Source organism: Eretmochelys imbricata, chromosome 8 (genome assembly GCF_965152235.1).
Source record: "Eretmochelys imbricata isolate rEreImb1 chromosome 8, rEreImb1.hap1, whole genome shotgun sequence".
Taxonomy (NCBI): Eukaryota; Metazoa; Chordata; order Testudines; family Cheloniidae; genus Eretmochelys; species Eretmochelys imbricata.
In genome coordinates, this window is record NC_135579.1 from 34,244,660 (window position 1) to 34,268,213 (window position 23,554).

Here is a 23,554-nt window from a genome sequence, read left to right on the forward strand (position 1 = left end):
TTGTTATGGGTCTTTTGTCTGATCAACACCCTCTGTTTTATTCAGATTGATAGAGTTCCCGGTTATCGTAATCCAGGGAGAGCTATTAATCAGGAGACAAACTCCAGTCTAGTCCCCAAGGTGACTATTTTTATATCTTTTGCTTTGATTGCTGTATCTTTAAACTTGTGATACATGAACCAACAGAACTGTCACTTAATTTTCTATCCTTGGTTAGCTAAAAGGGATTGTTGCCTGCAATGTTGTGCTGATTTCTATCCAGCATTTGTCTCAGAAAGCATATGAGATAAGTGCTGAATGCAGAAGCCGGCACAGGAGGCCAAGACATAATATTAAAAGAATTAATGAAAGAGAGTAAGCCATTGAAGTATAGACTACATTTTATTGAGAATATGTTACAGATCAAAAATAAGTGATTGGATTCCCTGGTATTGGTGCAAACTGAATACCCAAAGCCCTTAAAAATCTGTCTGTTAAAGAGCCGGTTTGTTAAGAGGACTGACAATGAACAGTTCATCCTATCTTAATAAATTGTCTCTCAGCCAAGGTTACAGTCATGGAATTAGGACCTGATCTTCTTTCCATTGACTTCCATGGGAAAACTCAAATTGACTTAAATAGCAACAGGATTAGCCCCTTGGTGCATGGGGTCTATTTTCATTGAGGACTCTGGAATGATGGTCTATGCTCCTTTCTCTGTCCTAGGACTAAATGCTCCCTTCTCTTGGTTAAACCCATGAGAAGGGAGAAAATCTGAGAACTCTTCCAGGTGCATTATCTCTTCCAGGGCCAGGGACTTGTTAATATTGGGGTGGGGTGGCAGTGGAGGGGGTCCATGATCTAAGGGGAAATCTACCTTCATCCTTGCAGAGCATGAATAGGTGCCTCCCCTGTGATGCTTCCTGGCCCCACAGCATGGCTCCCATGGGCATCTGGATGAGAAATGCTTTGTTCTCCCGCTAAATCATACAGGGCACATCTATACTCTCTTTGAGAAGTGTCTCTCTTGTTTTGATTGACATCAGCCAGACAATAGAAACAGCAAGTAGATTCGGATGACTCAGTCACTAACATGTTTGAGATACGAAAATTTAATTTAATTTAGTCACTATTACAATGCAATCATAATTTCTATAGAAACGTTCATATCAAAAGTCATCTCAAGGTGCGCTACAAAAAGCAATCCAAAAATCATTGAATATGGCATAGAAGGGGTCAGTTTCCTCACACAGTACTGGTACTTCGTGAAAAATTTTGGGAAAAAAAAGCTATTTAAAGACAACTCCTCTCATATGCAACCCTGCCAACCCTACCTCAATTAGATTAAGTCAGTTCTTAAAAGTCTGTTTTCTTCTGATGAAGGCTCTTGCTCTACGTGATTCAATTAAACATTTAAAATAGTATGCATCATTTTCTGAAATCTTCCTTGTTTGCATTATCAAAGCTTGACAGTCCTTTTATGACACAGATTTCCAGTATTTTCTGTATTTAAGATACTTGCATGAAAACAGGATCTTTTTGTAAAAGCAACACCGTCAAAAATATTAACATATAACATTTAGATTTTATAAAGGGAAAAAAAAACAATTAACAAAACCCTGAGAGAAATAAAAGAGTTTGTGACATTTATTTTTCAAATTTCAGTGAAAAGGTTTTTAAAATGTGTGTGTGTGTGTGTGTGTGTATATATATATAAAACCACCACTCACTACTTTCCACTTTGTCCTAAACTGTAAGAACTAAAGACACACCAAACTCTTATTATGGAACTTGAAACACATTAATCATGCCTGGTATCAGGCTTCAAGACAAGTTCAAAGCTCTGCCTATGTTTGTCAAATGATTCACTAAGGTTCAGAAACCATGTAAGTGGAGGAATGCCCAAATCCAAAAGTCCCAGTGTGAATTTTGAACACTTGGTCTGAACCATTCCAAAGCCATTACACATCTGCAAAGTTCATCTAAACCTCTTTTCTGGTTTTGGTTCCTGTGGTTTTGCACCCCCTCTCCCTGGGATTTTACGTTTAAATAAAGAAACTCAGTAAAAACCAATCTTACTGTATCTGCTTTTGTATCAGCACTGGGCTAAAGGGCAAGTTTCCCATGTATTTGATGTGAAATTTTAAATTAACCCAAGTTTTGTGGAAACTGGGATCAGGTTCACTCAAAAGTAGAGATGGGCCTGAACCAAAAACCTCAAACCCAGATCAGACATGAGAAATGCACTCTTTTGCCCAGTGCTCATAGGAAAGCAGTTACAGTAAGACTGATTTTGACTGAGTTTAGCTTTATTTAAATGTGAAACTCCAAAAAGTGTGCTGTGAAACCACAGCAACCAAAACAGGAACTGAAGTTTAGGTGAATCCATACAAAACAAATCACACTATTATACGTGCCTTTGCTGAGAAAGTGAAATGAAGCCCTTGAGTTTTCTTTGCCCATATGAAGATGCAGAGTGAAAGAGTATGACCAGCTCATTCAATAGTGGAATGTAGTTGGGTTTGACTAATCTCCAGTGATCCTGGATCAGAGGAGGTGTTTGAAGAATGCAAGTGTTATGTATAGGTTTATCTAAGTAATGTCCATCATTGTAGTATTGGGGTAGTGGGTTTTGTGTCTGAACCAAACACTCCAAACTTTAGGAGGAGGGTCGGAATCTGGACCTGGCTCCTGATTTGAATTTCTCCTCTGGTACCTCACACTGGAATGAGCCAAACTCCAGATCCAAACTCCTTCAGTGAACGGGAGGTTGAAATCTGAACCCAGATTAGATTCCAGCGTCATGAATGAGCATCAGTCTGTGAAAGGCTGAACCAAATCCCAGGTCCAATGTTTAGCCTGATTGCTTTGGGAGTTGAGATCCAGACCTGAACTCTGATCCATGGGGCAGGCCCCTGTCCCGTCCCCCTTCAGCCTCATTCTACCTCCTTTGGTCTATCCCTCTGCAGCCAGGCACCATGATGCACCTCATTCCCCTAGGGGAGACCCTGTTGGCAGCTCCAAATCCTTGTGCTCCAGGGCCAGGCACTCTGACCACCCAAGTCTCACCCCACCCAACATCCCCTGTACCGCATCCCTCAGCCTGAGCCTTCTACTCCCACTCCACTCCCCCAGGCCTCACCCCACCCCCTTAGCCCTCTACTCCCTCCAGGTCTCACCCCACTCCCTAGCCCACTCCCCCCATTTCCCCACCTGACACCCCAGGCCTCTGCCCCCCCGAACTCACCCCACCCTCCGGCCCACTGCACCCTCTCCCCATCCGAGACCCCACCCCGGCTCTCCACCCCTCCCCCAATCTTCCCACCTGACACACACCCCGGCTCTCTACCTCCCCGGCCGGGCCCTTCCCTGCTGCCAGCGACCCAGGCACCTTCCTCTCACCTGAAACTCTGACTCACTCTCACACCCCCCTCAGCTCTTCCTGCGGCGGCCGCTCCGCCCGCAGCCGCGTGGGCAGCGCTCCCAGCCTCTCACCTGCGCGGGGCGGGCGGTGCCGGGAAGAGCCGGAGGAGCTGCAGGGGGAGGTGCCAGGAAAAGCCGGCTAGGCCGTCGGGGGAGGTGCCCGGAAGAGCCCATTTCCTCCTCTCCAGTCGGGACGGGTGCGGCGCAGAGACAAAGCGGCTGAGGCGGCTCGGGGCTCAGGATCCACCGGCGCCTCCTTCCCGACCGGGACCCGCAGGTAACTTCGTGGCCCGGACCCCCTCCCCTCCCACCGAGTTGGAAACTTCTCCTCCGGCCGCTAATGGGGCCTGGCCCGCGGCCCCACCCTCGGGTTACCCCTCCCCCCGCCAGTGGGCCTGGGCCGAGCAGCTTGTCCCGCCGCCGCCAGTGGGGCCCGGCCTGAGGAGCCCCCACTCCCACTAGGCCCCAGGGCGCCTCACGGTGCGGCGGCCCCCAGGCTGGGCTGACGCGCTCTGAGCAGGGCCCCTTGCCCCGCGGGAGCCGCGCTGCCCCAGCCCCGCCCAGGCCGGGGGGGCCCGGCGGCCTGGCGCGAAGCGGCCCGCACAGCTTCCTGGGGCCGCCTCCTACTGTTCGGGGGGCCGGGCCCCCGGCCGGGGAAGCTGCTCCCCGGCCCACGCCGGTGCTGCCCTGGGCTTGAGCCCCGGAACGTCGCCGCCTCTGCCACAGAGCCCGGGGGGAGGAGGGGGGCGCCCGGCCCCGCCCCGCCCTCTTCTCCCGGGAGTCTCGGGCGTTAGCGCTGACCCCAAACTCTCGTCGCTGGTTTTGTTTTAGGAAGTTGTAGCCGCGTTGGCCCTAGATGTGAGCGGGACAAGTTTGGTGGGGGAATATTTCTTATAGGCCCCGCTGCTGTTGGCGAAAGAGACCCGCTTTCGAGCACACACAGCTCTTGTCTCTGTCACCAACAGCAGTGGGGCCAAAAAAGAGATTCACCCCACCCACCTTTTTTTTTCTTTTTTTTACCAACACGTCCCTACTCACTGTGTCCAGCTTCCCTGTTGGAGCATGAAAGACCTGCACAAACAGGAGGAAACTGACTATTGTGAGGGGCTGTCAAAGCATAAGATAACAAAATAGAAAAATACTTGTCCTTAATCTTTCAATTATAGTGATTTTTAGATATTACAGTAACGTTAGTGGGGAAAAGTTTTCACATAAATATAACTTGTTTTGTAAGCTGACATTGTTCCTTTCCAGTCTCTATGTACAGAAAATAGTCTGTTGGTACACAAGTAATCCTCGCCTTTTTGGTGGGGTGTCAGATGGCCTAGTACTCTGCATCCACTTACACCACAGCTATATTTTGTCCCTACTCCCACTGATGGAAGTTGTGCTAGCTAATAAGAGGACTGGACTTAGCCCTATATTCTTAGCTCTCAAGGGCAGCAGTTGTAAGGGGAATGTGTTGGCATTGTCTTTCATTATCTGTGGAGGACTCTGTCTAGTGGATTTTGTTTTGTAGTTGAAGATGTGTGGCTGGAATGAGTAATGTTAGGCCTGTAGTCTGCCAGGCAAATACAGTGCTTCCATTAAGGCAGGAGCTTAATCGTCATGTAGGCCGCATGCCAAAATCGACACATTGCTGTGTTGTCTTGAAACTGTGAAGTGGTGTTTCTATGCTGTGTTCACTGTAAGGAATGAGAGAAAGTGTTACATAAGAAGAGCCTGCAACTCCCTTTATTTTATAAAGAAGAATGACTTGGATTGGTTTTCACTGGATTGGTTTTCATTTTAGGCATCAATAGCTTTATTTTAAGGCTGTCTTGTTGTGTAGTCTACCTCTGACTTGCAAAAGCAGTAAAACACATGAGAACTCGTGTAACTTTATTATAACAACTATGTTACTCAACAGGTTCTGGGTGGGTATAGAGCAGGGGTGGGCAAATTTTTTGGCCCAAGGGCCACATCGGGATTGCACAACAGTATGGAGGGCTGGGTAGGGAAGGCTGTGACTCCCCAAACAGCCTGGCCTCTGCCTCCTATCTGCCCCCTTCCACTTCCCACCCCCCTCAGAACCTCTGCCCCATCCAACCGCCCCTGCTCCTTGACCCCTGACTGCCACGACCCCTGTCCACACCCCCGCCCCCTGAGAGGGCCCCCGGGACCCCACCCCCTATCCAACTCCCCCTGTCCACTGACTGTCCACTGACTGCCCCCTGGGACCCCTTGCCCCTTATCCAGTCCTTGCTCCCTTACCATACTGGAGCCAGCCATGCCGCTGCACTGCCTGACAGCAGCGGCAGGCCAGAGCGCTGGTGGCACAGTGAACTGAGGCTGCGGGAGAGGGGCCGGGGGCTAGCCTCCCCAACTGGGAGCTCAGGGGCCCGGCAGGATGGTCCCGCGGGCCGTTGTTTGTTCACTTCTATTGTAGAGCGTAGGGAACCTGATACAAGATGTATTTCTCTTCCAAAGTTACTTATACAATATCTGTACAGCTACCTGGTGATCCCTCTGAACCCTTCTATTTCTGGTCAGTAGTGCTGGTCAGTTACTCCCACTGGTCACCTGCTGTCAAAATCCTTGTCTATCACTTGACTACTGCGCTAGTCTCCTATCTGGCCTTGATGCTTGCGGCCTGGCTCCCCTGAAGCCCATTCAAAATGTGGGTGCAAAGATGAGAACATAAGAGTCACCATACTGGGCAGACCAAAGGTCCATCTAGCCCAGTATTCTGTCTTCTGACAGTAGCCAATGCTAGGTGTCCCAGGGGGAATGAACAGGACAGGTAATCATCAAGTGATCCATCCCCTGTTGCCCATTCCTAGCTTCTTGCAAACAGGCTAGGAATACCATCACTGTCCATCCTGGCTAATTGCCATTGATGGACCTATTAAGATAAAGAGCAAAGGCTTGTTAGTCTCTAAGGTGTCACAGGTACTCCTTTTCTTTTTGCAGATACAGACTAACATGACTGCTGCTCTGAAAGGCTTGATTGTCATTCTCCCCTTCTCACTCCACCATTAAGTCTCTTCATTGGCTTCCCCACCTCCGGTCACATCATATACAAACTTACCCTGAAAGTTCTTCTCAGTTTTGCTTATCTTTACTCAGCCAATGATTCTAGCCTTAATACCACAAGAATTATCCCATCTTCATGCATGTGGGGTAGCAAAACTTCCAGTCCAAACTTGTAAAATCACCATATTTTCCTCCAAGTCGTTCCTCAAAACATACCTGTGTCCTAGTAGGTACTGGAAACCAATCTGAAAATTACTAAGCAGGTAGTGCTTTGTAACTACCGTCCTTCTCTTGCCTAAGAACTGTGCATATCTTGTCTGTTTCCCAGTCTCTTCCTCCCTCCTGTCTCTTCCCCCCCATCCCTTGTATGTCTCTGACCTGTTTTATGTGGTCTATTCGACTGTAAGCTTCTGGTGTCAGACTGTTTACTGTGTACAACATCTAGTACAATAGGTCCATGATTTGGCTGATCTCTAGGTGCTAGAATAATGTAAATACATAATAATGAGCTGCCTATGTCTTTGAACAAAGTTTTTTGTTTAAAAAAGGCCTCTTTTGAAATTGAAATGCTTTACATAAATGTTCTTAAGAAGAATCATTGTGCCCTTTCTCTTAAAAATACAGATAAAAACTAAAACACAAAACAAATTATCAAAGGCTATTAAAAACCTTGTCTAGTTTTATTTTTCAACCAATTCTAATAAGAATCTGAAGTGGAGTAAATGTTTATGTAAGGAGGGCAGAGTTGGGATTAGAACTCTTATCCTCACACTAATAACTAAAATATTCAACACAATTATGTTAATATTGAATGTAAAGTTTGTAAGCATCTGGAGGCCCAGAAACTAAAGTAGTGAATTAGTATATTCACTTTGGTTTCTTCTTGTGAATTTTGAGATGCTGTTAGACATGGGTAATGGCAAGAAATTCATACAGTTATTTTTCTTCATTCAGAGAAGTTCTATAGTCCAAATAAAATTAATTGAAGGATAACAGATTTAAACAAGAATATTGCATAGATCAACTATTTGAATGCCTCCCTTCTTGCAACTCATTGAGAAATTGATCTTACAAAAGAATCAACAATGGCAATGTTTAAACTAGAAATATATTCAAGTAGACTTTTAATATGAATTGAAATTAGATCCTGTTGTCAAACTGTGGTAATGGTTTCTTAAATTCCTTTCTCATGCAAGGAATTAATTGGAAATGTTACTTACCATCTGTGATGAAACTGAAGTAATCCATAGATATTAAGATAAGCCTGGAGTGAGGACTTAGGTGATGATAAAATGCTTGTTTTATCATCAGTAAAACAGTGTTGGATATTAAATTGAAGTTACTACAGCTTTTGAATTAACTGGACATCAAATAGAATATGGCCGGAAGAATACTTACTGAGGTGTTAACCTGAAACTGGACTGTAGGCCCAATGAATGTTTGTGTTCTTTTCTCTTGTAACACAATGCCGTTTTCTTAGAAATCCCCAAATACTTATTCTGCTGAACTTGAAAATTTATGCGCGTAAGGGTTTGTCAACACAGGAAAGTTATACCAATATAAGCTAAGGCAGTGGTTCTCAACTCTGGTCCACTGCTTGTTCAGGGAAAGCTCCTGGCGTGCCGGGCCGGTTTGTTTACCTGCCGCGTCTGCAGGTTCAGCTGATCGCGGCTCCCGCTGGCCGTGGTTCGCTGCTCCAGGCCAATGGGGGCTGCGGGAAGGGCGGCCAGCACATCCCTCGGCCCGCACCGCTTTCTGCAGCCCCCATTGGCCTGGTGGTGAACTGCGGCCAGTGGGAACTGCGATCTGCTGAACCTGCTGTCGCGGCAGGTAAACAAACCGGCCCGGCCCGCCAGGGGCTTTCTCTGAACAAGCGGTGGACCAGAGTTGAGAATCACTGAGGTAAGGAGTGAATTGATACTGGTGAAGCTTCCAATGTGGATATACTTTCTCATGTGGTCTAGCTTTGCTTGCTGTGCAAGGAGTTCAAGGTAAACCAAAAATAGCCATTCTTATTTCAGAATAAATCTCCACAAAACCAGTTATACAGATTTCATTTTTAGCTGATACAACTTTCCTGTGTAGACAAGCTCTATGTTACTTTTCAGGGTGGATTTGATTTAAATCACTAGTCAGGAAGACTCGATTTAATCATGAATTTCTTACATAAAAGTGCGTTCTTGTTGGTTGTTATAACCTTAATACGTAGTCTTCACAATTCAGAGACAGATGTACGTTTTGTTTTTTAGAAGGTATACACTATATATTTTTAAAGTGATTTATTTTGAAAACCTTTCAGATTAGTTTTACAGCTATATGAGAAAGTGAATGATTGTTTGGTTATTTCATTTACCAAAGGTAATTGAAGCAGATAGTTCACCTCCCAATGACTTCATAAATATCTCCAATTCAACGGGTTAATCATTAATACAGGAGGATTTTCTTGCCATGGTGTATTAGGAGGAGAACATCACCAGAGCTCGTCTTGACCTGCTGCTCACAAACCAGGAAGAATTAGTAGGGGAAGCAAAAGTGGATGGGAACCTGGGAGGCAGTGACCCTGAGATGGTCGAGTTCAGGATCCTGACACAAGGAAGAAAGGCGAGCAGCAGAATACAGACCCTGGACTTCAGAAAAGCAGACTTTTACTCCCTCAGGGAACTGATGGGCAAGATCCCCTGGGAGAATAACATGAGGGGGAAAGGAGTCCAGGAGAGCTGGCTCTATTTTAAAGAATCCTTATTGAGGTTACAGGGACAAACCATCCCGACGTGTAGAAAGAATAGTAAATATGGCAGGCGACCAGCTTGGCTTAACAGTGAAATCCTTGCTGATCTTAAATACAAAAAAGAAGCTTACAAGAAGAGGAAGATTGGACAAATGACCAGAGATGAGTATAAAAATATTGCTAGGGCATGCAGGAGTGAAATCAGGAAGGCCAAATCACACCTGGAGTTGCATCTAGCAAGAGATGTTAAGAGTAACAAGAAAGGTTTCTTCAGGTATGTTAGCAACAAGAAGAAAGTCAAGGAAAGTGTGGGCCCCTTACTGAATGAGGGAGGCAACCTAGTGACAGAGGATGTGGAAAAAGCTAATGTACTCAATGCTTTTTTGGCCTCTGTCTTCACGAACAAGGTCAGCTCTCAGACTACTGCACTGGGCAGCACAGCATGGGGAGGAGGTGACCAGGCCTCTGTGGAGAAAGAAGTGGTTCGGGACTATTTAGAAAAGCTGGACGAGCACAAGTCCATGAGGCTGGATGCGTTGCATCCGAGAGTGCTGAAAGGAGTTGGCAGATGTGATTGCAGAGCCATTGGCCGTTGTCTTTGAAAACTCATGGTGATCGGGGGAAGTCCCGAACAACTGGAAAAAGGCTAATGTAGTGCCCATCTTTAAAAAAGGGAAGAAGGAGTTATCCTGGGAACTACAGGCCAGTCATCCTCACCTCAGTCCCTGGAAAAATCATGGAGCAGGTCCTCAAGGAATCAATCCTGAAGCACTTAGAGGAGAGGAAAGTGATCAGGAACAGTCAGCATGGATTCACCAAGGGCAAGTCATGCCTGACTAATCTAATTGCATTCTATGACGAGATAATTGGCTCTGTGGATGAAGGGAAAGCAGTGGACGTGTTGTTCCTTGACTTTCGCAAAGCTTTTGACACGGTCTCCTACAGTTTTCTTGCTAGCAAGTTAAAGTCCATTCATTCAGCCCATACTATAAGGTGGATAGAAAGCTGGCTAGACTGTCTGGCTCAACGGGTAGTGATCAATGGCTTCATGTCTAGTTGGCAGCCAGTATCAAGTGGAGTGTCCCAAGGGTCGGTCCTGGGGCCGGTTTTGTTTAATATCTTCATTAATGATCTGGAGGATGGCGTGGACTGCACCCTCAGCAAGTTTGCAGATGACACTAAACTGGGAGGAGAGGTAGATACGCTGGAGGGTAGGGATAGGATACAGAGGGCCCTAGACAAATGAGAGGATTGGGCCAAAAGAAATCTGACGAGGTTCAACAAGGACAAGTGCAGGGTCCTCCACTTAGGACAGAAGAATCCCATGCACCGCTACAGACTAGGGACCGAATGGCTAGGCAGCAGTTCTGCAGAGAAGGACCTAGGGGTTACAGTGGACGAGAAGCTGGATATGAGTCAACAGTGTGCCCTTGTTGCCAAGAAGGCCAATGGCGTTTTAGGCTGTATAAGTAGGGGCGTTGCCAGCAGATTGAGGGATGTGATCGTCCCCTTCTATTCGACATTGGTGAGGCCTCATCTGGAGTAGTGTGTCCAGTTTTGGGCCTCACACTACAAGAAGGATGTGAAAAAATTGGAAAACGTCCAGCAGAGGGCAACAAAAATTATTAGGGGACTGGAACACATGACTTATGAGGAGCGGCTCAGGGAACTGGAATTGTTTAGTCTCCGGAAGAGAAGAATGAGGGGGGATTTGATCTTTCAACTACCTGAAAGGGGGTTCCAAAGAGGATGGATCTAGACTGTTCTCAGTGGTAGCAGATGACAGCATGAGGAGTAATGGTCTCAAGTTGTATTGGTGGAGGTTTAGGTTGGATATTAGGAAAAAAAGTTTCACTAGGAGGTGGTGAAGCACTGGAATACGTTACCTAGGGAGGTGGTGGAATCTCCTTCTTTTGAGGTTTTTAAGATCAGGCTTGACAAGTCCCTGGCTGGGATGATTTAGTTGCGGATTGGTCCTGCTTTGAGCAGTGGGTTGGACTAAATGATCTCCTGAGGTCCCTTCCAACCCTGATATTCTATGACCAGACAGACATTTCAATTGTTTTATTTAACTAAAACAACGTTATGTATTCTAGATTTTTTTCTTCAACAGCAAACATATAATATTATAACAAAACAAGCATATGAATTTTTGAATTTAGTTAAACATTCAAGTTTTTTTTAAATCAGGTTTGTTTTTGTTAAAATTGTTAACTAAAATAGTTAATGAAATATTAAAAAAAAATTTAAATTGACTGTGTTGGCCAGGTCAACATGAGAAACTTAAAATATTGGCTTCTCAGTCGTCTTCACCTTCATTTTCCTGTTTGTTCATAACCTGGAAAAGAAAAACAAGCTTTATTGCTTTTTCAGGTCCCAAATGATTTCTCAATTTGGAATGAATTAGTCCAAAGGAAGAAAATATTCTTTCTACACTGACAGAAGGAGCTACTGCTGTTAAAAGTGAGATTATCATTTCCACCAGTTCACTGGTGTGAGTTTCTTTAAAACATCATCAGCAAACCTGTATTTCTTGAATGGTTCTTATTTCCAAACTGGGTCTCTCTTACGCCCTGCTGCCATTATAAGTTTTCCATTCTAGTGAGAGAATGGTATGGTAGATCTCAAATCAATGAAGGGTACACTTCTGCAATATGCTGCTCCAACAGTTTCACTTTTGTTTCTACTGCCTGTCCATCTCTTCTCACATTTGTCTCCAGACTTCTTCTCCTTGTCCAGATCTATTCTGCCCCCAACAATCTTCTTCTATACATTAAACTTTTTGAAACTTTGCACTTTTAGAGAGAGGTAAGGGATTGACTATGTACACAAATTTGCAGATTTGCACAGTGTTGAGGTCTGTTATTTCTCACCTCTGTATATTTATTTATTTAAAAACATTTTTGCTGTTAACAAACATGTTATCTCTGGAGACACACATCCACAGTTTGAGAACTGCAAAACTAAGCATCTCTGAATATGGTATCTTCTAGACTGAGCACTGAGTCCCATTGGGTAGATAGAAAGATTAACCTAAATAATCTATACAGAAGCCCCTGGAATCCCATAAGATTCGGTCCCTAATCCATGAACTATTGGAACTCATTTACAAAACTTTTCTTAAACATTACATGAATATATAGTCTCATACTGTTGAATTAGAATTTGTAATCCCTATTCCATGAGGAGATATCTTTGAGCTATAATGTATCTTTAACTTTGTTTTTTCCTCAAAAATCATTTTATCAAAAAAATCCAATTTAAATAAAAAATCCGGTTTTTTTTTTTTTTTTTTTTTTAAATTGATTTTTATCCACCCTGTTACTTTTCAGTACTTAAGTGGCTGAGCAGCTATGGAAAGAATCATTCTAAGAAATTGGGTATATTCTGGAATTGCTAAAATTGTCATATTCTGAATATCCTTTTTTAAAGGACTGTACTGTTGATTCCAAAATGTGCTTCTGTAATGTGGAAGTTTGGTAGGAGATTATTACTTCCATTTTCTTTATAACAGTCTTATGCTAGTGCTGTGTATAGTTATATACCAGCCAAGATGATTTAAAAGAACAAGTTGCATACTTACTTTGAAATACTAACAAATTGGGAGTTTTATAGTGTTTATAACAAATTTAGTGTTATCGCTAGTTTGGAGTAACTCCACTCAATGGATCTACAATTCAGGTTTTGTTCCTCAAGGATTGGTTTGCAGCTTTGGAGAAAGGTTGCAGATGTTTGAGACTACAGCTTTAAAAGTAGTAATTAGCTTACCCAATGTACAAGATTACAATTCTGTGGGTGGTTATTTATCCCAATACCTATTATTGGAGGAACTAAACTAAACAGGGAAGCTTTTGAGAATCACTTGTTGTGTCATAAAGCAATGATAAAAGTAGAGCACGGAGTTTAACAGACGAAGAATAAAAAACAAAATTTCAGATCCAGCTGCAGATTGGAGTCTTTCTGGTTGGAAAATGAGGTTACATCAGCCTTGTTCCAGGATGAACAGGGAATGTAGTGAAGACAAGACTAACATTCTTTCTGCCCCGACTACCCTTCAAGAAGAAGGAATGAGGTCAATAGTAAACTGACTTTCTGTATTGCATGCAGTACTGATAAGATACAAATAGCTTTCCTACTTACGTGTGCATGTGACCTTGCCATTCTCCAGCAGAAGCAAGCGGGTATCTTGATTTAAGTTTGACTCCCTGATTTGCCAAAGCAAGATAAAGTGTGGGTGGGAACCAGGTGTGTTGAATATGGAGGAAATCAGACAAATGACAAAAATGGAGTGATTGTTTGACTTGTAGATCTAAACCTACTATGAAGCTTTCTCTTAGTGAGAAGTTGTAGGATGTAGAAGATCAGTAATTCTGGGTTGCTTTATGCAGATGGCTTGGATGGGGGTTTTAAGGCCTTGTCTACATGGGAGAACTTATGGGTATAAATCTATTAATATTTGTCTCCATGTGGATGCTCTTATTCTGGAAAGGGTGCTTTTTTCCAGTTTAGCTTATACTGCTTTCAAAGTGACATAAGATGAGCTGGAAAAAGGCACTTTTTCTCCTGAGTAAGAGGGCCCAGATGGGGATTCATCATGGGGAAACTTCCTAGTGTAGACAAGCCCTTATTTTTTGGTCTTTGTATAGCTTTGTACTATAGAAATATGTAGCTCCTCTAGGGATTTAAAGCATTCTAAAGACATAGGGAAAATGTTGTCTTTTCGTTCCTTGGCCTTATTGTCTCTCCCTGATATGTCTTCTGCTGTGCCACTTAATTTGTATTGCATTATGGCGTAGAAGTTTCAGACCCATTGTGCTAGGCTATTGCAGGAACCCTCTGTTATGTTTCTATCTTAGATTTGAATAGGTAAATTAAAAATTCTCCAGTTCTCCACTCGTTTAATATGGAATGGCTCTGAATAGTGACTGGCGAAGATCTACAGCAGGGGTTCTCAAACTTGGGGTCATGACCCCTCAGTGGGTCTCAAGGTTATTATGTGGGGCTCACAAGCTGTCAGCCTCCACCACCAAACCCTGCTTTGCCTCCAGCATTTATAATAGTGTTAAATGTGTGTTTTTAATATATAAGGGGGGTCGCACTCAGAGGTTTGCTGTGTGAAAGGGGTCACCAGTACAAAAGTTTGAGAACCGCTGATCTAGAGAAGGTAGGCGTCAGAACTGGCCTCTCCTGTGCTCCTACAGTTCTTAGGGAGGGAGGGGCCATATCCATGGATGGGTTTGGGGGGACTTAACTCTGCTCACTCCAGGCCTTGGTTGAGGATGTGGCAAGTAATGCAACAATGAAAGTGTAGGTATGTGTGCTCAGTCCTGCAGAGTGGATCCCTCAGGTGTCCAGTCAATAAGCCTAGCAGCTGGCAGTCCAGAAATGAGGAGCCGCTTGAGTTGCTCCCTTCTTTAGTCAGTGACCCAAAATAATGGGTGAGAGCAGAGTAAGCCACTCAGCTGCAGGATTGGGTACTTGTGTTGGTAACAGTGCCCTCTCTCCAGACGCACAGCTCAAGTAAAGAGACTTCTTTAAGAAAGAAGGCAAGGTTTGTAGTAGATAGCGTGAGAAATGTTTTTCCACTTCTACTAGGTAGGTTGTCTTATGCACCTTTGCTACTGATAGTGTGCCTTTTACCACTGTCTCACCCTGCCTTTCGTGAGAGCTTCTGCTTTCAGTGACAGGGATGTTGAAAAATGGATAGCAACTCTCCAATGTCTTCTCTACACTGAGAAAATGCATCCTATTAAATGCCTTACACACATTTTAATATAACTTAACATAGCCAAGGACAAGTTGTGTATAAAATGACAACTAACATTTTAAGGCATGATTAACTTTAGCAAAATACAGTCTCATTAAAAATGACTTCTATATCAGAAAACTGGAGGATAGTAAGTGTTGTACCTATATTTTAAAAAGGCCCTATTGGTAATCCAGGGGATTGCTGACCAGTACCCTTACACTTGCACCTGGTAAACTGGTTGAAATAATGATTAAAAAATAGAATTAAACGCCTGAAAAGTATGGCAGGGTCTAACAAGCATGGTTTGTGCAAAAGGGAATTGCATCTTGCTAATCTACTGATTGTGTTCAAAGAATTCTGATAAAAGGAGTGGATAAAGGAAAACCAGTTGATCTAATTTTAGATTTTCAAAGGGTTTTTGACAAGGTCTTTTACAAGAAGCTGCTAAAACTAAGTGCTCATGGGGGAGAAAAGTATTGTCATAAATCAAACTGTCTGGGAGAGAGAAAACAGAGGAGAAATAAATGACTAATGTTCATCATAGCAAAAGGTTAAATGTGATCCCCAATGGCTGCAGATATCCTGGAGCAGCTGAGAACACTGCATCATCCCAGACCCTGCAGCTGGGTGCCACAAGGTTCCACGGTAGGTCTGTCTATATATTTATTAATAATCTGGAAAGGAGGTGAGCAGTGAGGTACTAAGAAGACTGACGTTCTTCAGAGGGATTTATAGCTGTTGAATGGGCAACATGATGTCAGATAGAAGTTCAGTGTTGATAAATGGAAAGTAATGCATATTGTATTAAAATTTGAGCTACTCATATGCCATACAGAGTTCTAAATTATTTGTGGCAACACAGGAAATGGACCTTTGTATCGTTGTAGACCGCCTGACGAAGACTTCAGTTCAATATGCTGCTGAGGTCAAAACTGGCAAACAAGGTGGTAGGATGCACAAGGAATAAGATAGAGAATAATACAGATGATGTCACAAGGTCACTATATAAATAGTAGTATACCCTCTTTCAGAACAGTGTGCAGTACTGGTCAGTCCATTTCAAAAAGGATATTGCAGACCCTGGTGACAAATGATTAGAGGCGTAGAAAAATTCACATGAACAGTAATTGGAAAAAAATGGAATTTATTCATCTCCTTTTTAAGGTGAATAGTGGGGACATAAGTGTGTATGAAAGTGACGAATGACATAGAGATTGTAGATCTAGCGCTTGTGTCCTCCCCATCTCAACACAGGAACAGTGGAGCATTCAGTGAAATTTAAAGAGTAATTAGTAACCGATAAAAGGAACTCATTTTTACTGAATGCCTAATTGTCATTGAGGCCAAAAATTAATAAGAATCGGGGTAGATAACAATATCCCGGTGTAGACAAGGCCCAAATGATCAAGTGACTTAGGCTTTGTCTATATTCGGGCAGGTTTAATAGTTTACAGGCATAACCCCTACTGTTCCAGTATGAGTGGTTTTTTGTTTTGGTTTCGTTTGTGTCATATGGGAAGAGATTTAAAAAGAGGTAGTGAAGTAATGCAACAGTCCCTTAACGAGAATCTAAAAGTGCAGGAGTGGAAGGAGAGTAAAAGGGGGATCCGCCAGCAGAATGAGGAGTGCCGGCACAAAAGCACGGAGCTCTAGCAGCAAAGCATGGATCCGCTGATAAACATCATGGAGTGCCAAGCGGACTCGATCTAGGCGCTCGTAGCCATGCACGTGGAGCACTACCGTGCCCTCCCCTCGCCCCTCCCCCAGTTGTCCCAAAACACTTTCCCCAACGTCCAGATTCTTATTGCCACTAGCTGCCTCCAACACCTGTAGCTTCACCGCCCAGCCCTGAAAACTACAAGCCTTACCCACTGCGCTCAGCCCCCATCACCATGCATTATAGCCATCCTGAAGTGTAGCACTCATTGCACAGCACTCCAGACAGGGAGGCTGTGTATGATAACAAGACATATGCAAATTTGTGATTGTTCTGTTTCCCAAGCAGTTGTTTCTTTTCAATAAATGCATTTTCTTTTCAATAAATGGATTGTTTGGCTTTGAAAACCTTCTTTATTATTGCATTAAGTAAAAGATACCTTAGCCCAGGAAAGAAACAGGCACTGCAAGTCAGCGTAGCAAACACAGATTCCTACTAACATTGGAACCACTGCACTTCACTCCCGTGCAGGACACCACACATTACTGGTGGCTTTCAGCCTCAAATTGCTCCCTCAAGGCATCCCTATTCCTTGCAGCTCCGTGCTAGGCCCCTTTAATAGCCCTGCTCTCTGGCTGTTCAAATTCAGCCTCCAGGTGTTGAACCTCTGAGTTTCGTGCCTGAGTGAATCATTCACCCTTCCCTTCACAAATGTTACGGAGGGTACAGCATGCGGATATAACCGTGGGGATGTTGTCATCGGCCAGGCCCAGCTTCCCATACAGAGAGCACCAACGGCCCTTTAAATGGCCAAAAGCACACTCCACAGTCATTCTGCACCGACTCAGCCTGTTGTTGAACCGCTCCTTGCTGCTGTCAAGGCTCCCTGTGTAGGGTTTCATGAGCCACAGCATTAAAGGGTAAGCGGGGTCTCCAAGGATCACAATGGGCATTTCAACTTCCGCTATGGTGATCTTCTGGTCTGGGAAAAAAGTCCCAGCTTGCAGCTTCCTGAACAGGCTAGTGTTCCGAAAGATGCGCGCGTCATGCACCTTTCTGGGCCAGCCTGCATTAATGTCAATGAAACGCTCACGGTCATCCACAAGCGCCTGGAGAAAATAGAGAAATACCCCTTCCTATTAATGTACTCGGTGGTCTGGTGCCAGAATTGGAATATACGTGCCATCTATCGCCACTCCACAGTTAGGGAAACTCATTTGTGCAATGCCAGCCACAACGTCATGCACGTTACCCGGAGTTTTGGTTCTGAGCAGGATGTGATTAATGCAAACTTGCATCAACACAATTCCAGCGATTGACTTTCCCACTCCAAACTGGTTAGCGACCGATCGGTAGCTGTCTGGAGTTGCTGGCTTCCAGATTGCAATAGCCACCCGCTTCTTCACCTTCAGGGCAGCTGTCAGTCTTGTGTCCTTGCGCCGCAGGGTGGGGGTGAGCTCATCACACCGTCCCAGGAATGTGGCTTTTCTCATCCAAAAGTCCTGCAGCTACTGTTAGTCATCCCAGGCTTGCATGACAACGTGATCCCACCACTCAGTACCTGTTTCCCGAGCCCAAAAGTGGCGTTCCACAGTTTGAGCATGTCCATGAATGCCACAAGCAATCTTGTGTTGTATGCGTTACTCGAGTCAATATCATTGTCGGAGTCCTCACTGTCAGTTTGGATCTTAAGGAGTAACTCGACTGCCAAACGTGACGTGCTGGCAAGACTCGTCAGCATATTCCTCAGCAGTTTGGGCTCCATTCCCGTAGACCGAAAGGGAAGAGAGAGCGTGTGGTACAAAAAAACCTTGAAAGATGGCGCAAAATCTGGACAGAAGCACAGGGATTGCTGGGATGCGAACCAGTGCATCACGGGGCATTGGGACAGGACCCAGAATGCCCTACCTCCTTCCCACAAGCCACAGCGCCAGAATGGGAAAAGGGGCTCTGTGGGATAGCTGCCCATAATGCGCTGCTCCCAATGCTGCTGAAAATGTGCTCACGCCAGTGCGCTTGCAGCTCTCAGTGTGGACAGACTGCAGTGCTTTACCTACTGCGCTCTCTGACGGCTGGTTTAACTCAAAGCGCTCTACATCTGCAAGTGTAGCCATGCCCTCAGTTGTTCGTAAAGTATCGTTGAGGACATCAGAAGCTGCTGTAAAAACAGTTAAGTATTTAAAGCAGAGGTGGGCGAACTGTGGCCCGTGGGCCACATCTGGCCTGTGGGACCCTCCTGCTCAGCCCCTGAGCTCCTGGCCTGGGAGGCTCGCCCCTGGCCCCTCCCCTGCTGTTTCCCCCTCCCCCGCAGCCTCAGCACGCTGCTCCGCCAGCGCAATGCTCTAGGCGGCCAAGCAGCGCAGTTGCAGAGGCACAGCCTGACCTGGTGGTGTGGGCAGCGCGGCTGTAGCGCCGCCAGCCACCGGTGCCCTAGGCAGCATGGTTAGAGGGCAGGGGAGTTGGGGGGCGGGAGGGGGCAGGGTGATCGGGGGGGCAAGTCAGGAATGAGGGGGGGTTGGATGGGGTGGCGGGGGCAGTCAGGGAGCGGGAGGTCTGGAGGTGGTCAGGGGGTGGTGGATGGGGCAGGAGTCCTGGGGGGGGCGCCTGTCGGGGTGAGAAGCGGGGCGGGGGGGGTTGGATAGGAGGCGGGGGGCCAGGCCATGCCTGGCTGTTTGGGGTGACACAGCCTCTCCTAACCGGCCCTCCATACAATTTTGGAAACGTGATGTGGCCCTCAAGCCAAAAAATTTGCCCTCCCCTGATTTAAAGGCTTAAAAGACTGTCTCTGTATGTGGTGGTTGTATGGAGTAGAAAAGTGGAAGATGTATTTGGGCTAGATCTGTGCCAGGAAGAGCTTAGGTACTGCATTTATAGGTGCTGTAGAAACCCCTATGGTCATGTACAACATGCAAGGTGGCAATTGATGTGCTTTCCAAATCACACACCTCCCTGAGAATACAAGCACAATTGTACATGTCCTAGTCCCCGTCTACTAACATGGATTTAAGAGCTGCTTTTCCTGTACCCGCTCTTTTGCATGCCTCCTGTGAGGAGCACAAGTCAGTGTTAGTAAGATCTAACTTCTTTGTAAAGACTTATTGCTTAATGTTGAAGGGGGTCTGACCAAAATCTTGGGAGATACCTGTGCAAGCTGTTGATGCTGAACAGGATTTCAGGTCTTTTGAATGAACAGTTTTTTCTGTCATGACTCTACTTCCATTTTGATGTAGTTTTCTATTTTCTTTGTGTAGTTCGAGTTCGTTAATTAGATCAGCTAGACTTCCATTAAGTCTATAGCTGTGTAATTGACCTTATAATCAAATTGCTCCAAAACCTCCTTCAGTTGCTTTGCAAATTCAGTACCTATGTAGAGTTTTCATATACAATGTGTATTGTTTTGCTCAGTCCTCCTCACTCTAATGCAAATGTCAACTTATTTAATGGTGGATGGATTCAAATATAGAGTCTGAAAATTCCTCTTCATACCATTGGGAAGCTGTCATCAAAAAAATTCCGTAAGGCTGACGGGGTGGGAGAAAGCTGGCTGAAGTTGGAAAATTCTGTGGGACTGTTGGGTATTAGTGACTTTTTTAACAGAGCTTTAATATTGTGAACACCCATACATCAGAAGTTCAAGGTGACTAAATGTGAAAAATTCTCTTGCTAGTTTTATCATTGGTTTCAGATAATTGAAAAGCAAAGTCATAGAATCATAGAATATCAGGGTTGGAAGGGACCCCTGAAGGTCATCTAGTCCAACCCCCTGCTCGAAGCAGGACCAATTCCCAGTTAAATCATCCCAGCCAGGGCTTTGTCAAGCCTGACCTTAAAAACTTCCAAGGAAGGAGATTCCACCACCTCCCTAGGCAACGCATTCCAGTGTTTCACCACCCTCTTAGTGAAAAAGTTTTACCTAATATCCAATCTAAACCTCCCCCACTGCATCTTGAGACCATTACTCCTCGTTCTGTCATCTGCTACCATTGAGAACAGTCTAGAGCCATCCTCTTTGGAACCCCCTTTCAGGTAGTTGAAAGCAGCTATCAAATCCCCCCTCATTCTTCTCTTCTGCAGGCTAAACAATCCCAGCTCCCTCAGCCTCTCCTCATAAGTCATGTGTTCTAGACCCCTAATCATTTTTGTTGCCCTTCGCTGGACTCTCTCCAATTTATCCACATCCTTCTTGTAGTGTGGGGCCCAAAACTGGACACAGTACTCCAGATGAGGCCTCACCAATGTCGAATAGAGGGGGACGATCACGTCCCTCGATCTGCTCGCTATGCCCCTACTTATACATCCCAAAATGCCATTGGCCTTCTTGGCAACAAGGGCACACTGCTGACTCATATCCAGCTTCTCGTCCACTGTCACCCCTAGGTCCTTTTCCGCAGAACTGCTGCCTAGCCATTCGGTCCCTAGTCTGTAGCGGTGCATTGGATTCTTCCATCCTAAGTGCAGGACCCTGCACTTATCCTTATTGAACCTCATCAGATTTCTTTTGGCCCAATCCTCCAATTTGTCTAGGTCCTTCTGTATCCTATCCCTCCCCTCCAGCGTATCTACCACTCCTCCCAGTTTAGTATCGTCCGCAAATTTGCTGAGAGTGCAATCCACACCATCCTCCAGATCATTTATGAAGATATTGAACAAAACCGGCCCCAGGACTGACCCCTGGGGCACTCCACTTGACACCGGCTGCCAACTAGACATGGAGCCATTGATCACTACCCGTTGAGCCCGACAATCTAGCCAGCTTTCTACCCACCCTATAGTGCATTCATCCAGCCCATACTTCCTTAACTTGCTGACAAGAATACTGTGGGAGACCGTGTCAAAAGCTTTGCTAAAGTCAAGAAACAATACATCCACTGCTTTCCCTTCATCCACAGAACCAGTAATCTCATCATAAAAGGCAATTAGATTAGTCAGGCATGACCTTCCCTTGGTGAATCCATGCTGGCTGTTCCTGATCACTTTCCTCTCATGCAAGTACTTCAAGATTGATTCTTTGAGGACCTGCTCCATGATTTTTCCAGGGACTGAGGTGAGGCTGACTGGCCTGTAGTTCCCAGGATCCTCCTTCTTCCCTTTTTTAAAGATTGGCACTACATTAGCCTTTTTCCAGTCATCCGGGACTTCCCCGGTTCGCCACGAGTTTTCAAAGATAATGGCCATTACATGTGAAGACCTCTCATACCACACCCCCGCTCCCCATCTTTGAGCAATTTTGTGGTGCTATACTTCGTGCTTTTCTTTTCAGATGTAAAATCCCTCCCCCCAGGCATACTTGTAGCCAACAACATGTCACATCTTCTGTTCAGTCAGCCAGCTTGCTTTATATTAGTGTTGGTTCTTCTAGATGTTGCAAGCAAAGAACTAGTAGCGGACCTGTGAGTCTAAAGCTGCCAGAAGGAGAATAGTCATGTTGAAGTGCTTCAGTTAATAACTAATTTTATGTTTCATTTAAGTTGATATTCTTAGTGTTGGAGGAGGTTTAACTTATCAAGTTCATGTCTTTGCCTTTTCAGTTTTATGGCTTGATCACTAAATTCTGCCACTTTTTGTGTAAGACATAGCAGGTTGTTTCTGAATGAAGCTGACAAAGAGCTGCTGAAGTCCTGGGCAGGGCCTTAAGTCGTCATTGTGACTTTTGATTATGACAATAGCATAGAAAATACCTTGCTTGCAGGAACATCACTGATCTGCTCTTTTGCTTCAGTAGATGTTTTCATTCAGTAGCACAACTGATCTTGGAAAAAAAAATTTTCTGCACTATTCATATGACCATGAATCCTTTTGCCTTGCTATTTAACAACCCAGGATAAATTACATTTTTCTCTAGTCCATTCAGTTGTTTCCTACCGTGTTAAGCATGCAAGTCAAATAACATACACTGATGTTTAGTGATCATTAATACTAATCACTCATTTGCTACATAAATCAGCAGCTTTCACAATTTCAGAAATTAGGTGAGGGCTTAATCTAAGTTTGAAATATAAGTTTTCTTTCTCTTCATAGGATACATTAGGTGTACCTTATGTAAGCATCTAGATTCCAGCAAACCAAATCCATCCAATAACTCGCAGCTTTGACTCCTGAGTAGTCAATTACAATTGACTGCACACTGGCAGTGCCCTTCTCCAGTCACCAATGACTCTCTATTCTCTTCCAGCTTCTGTGGAGTTGTTTAATTTTTCTTATTGTCTTCTAATATATATACACAAACCTTAATCTCACCACTCTATTCTTGTCAGAGTGGTTCGCTTTCATTCACAGATTGAAATTAGAATCTAGTGTTTCTGATGTCCACTTTCAAATATGTTCTGTTTCTTTAAATACTTCAGAAATTTAAAAAAATAGAAAGTGTGGTTTCAAAGATAAAATATCATCCAGTTGCTCGTTTCCCTTGAAGTGTGGATTTTTTACAACGGTGCTGAACCATTTTTGTGGACTAACCAAATTAATCATCGCAGTGGAGGAATGAAATTGGCTCCCCATACATGCTGACTTCAAATTTAGAGCTTTAAGAAAGGATCTTTCGTATATTGTATGTACTAAAATCATGTCTGCCTCAGGAAGGCTTTGGGGTTAGCCTTTAATTACAGTAGTATTTTGAAGAATGAGGTGATGTTAACTAAAGATTTGCTGTCTTGGGCTCTAACAAACCAGATAACTTCAGTCCGTATATCTTTCTGTATTTAAAACTTCTAATAAACGTCTGGATTAAAAGACTTTTCGGCCAAAGAATGCAGTATACTACACATTCATAGTAATTTAGGAACAAAAAGGTAGCTTTAGGATATGAGTGAGGCCAATCTTCATTATTTCTAACTGCATGGCTTATAGATTGCACTTTTATTGCAGATTGAATGCTTAAGTAGATCAAAACAAAAATACCATGATTTCTTTGCTTCTTATTGCCAGTAATCCGGGTGTGTGTTTTGTTTTGTTTTTTGTTTTGTTTGGAAAGCCAAGCAAGAATTCATCTTGCAGCACTGACAGA

At 44.5% G+C, this 23,554-nt stretch overlaps 1 protein-coding gene across 1 annotated transcript in view; it reads left to right on the top strand.

Annotated features, from left to right (window-relative positions):
- Positions 1–3,569: 3,569 nt before the first annotated feature.
- The window catches only part of CTNNA1 (catenin alpha 1), a 206,099-nt gene continuing 186,114 nt past the window's right edge, over positions 3,570–23,554 (top strand). Inside the window, exon 1 of the mRNA XM_077823834.1 lies at positions 3,570–3,679. The gene's annotated coding sequence lies outside the window, so the exon portion shown is untranslated. The remainder of the gene's footprint in view (positions 3,680–23,554) is intronic.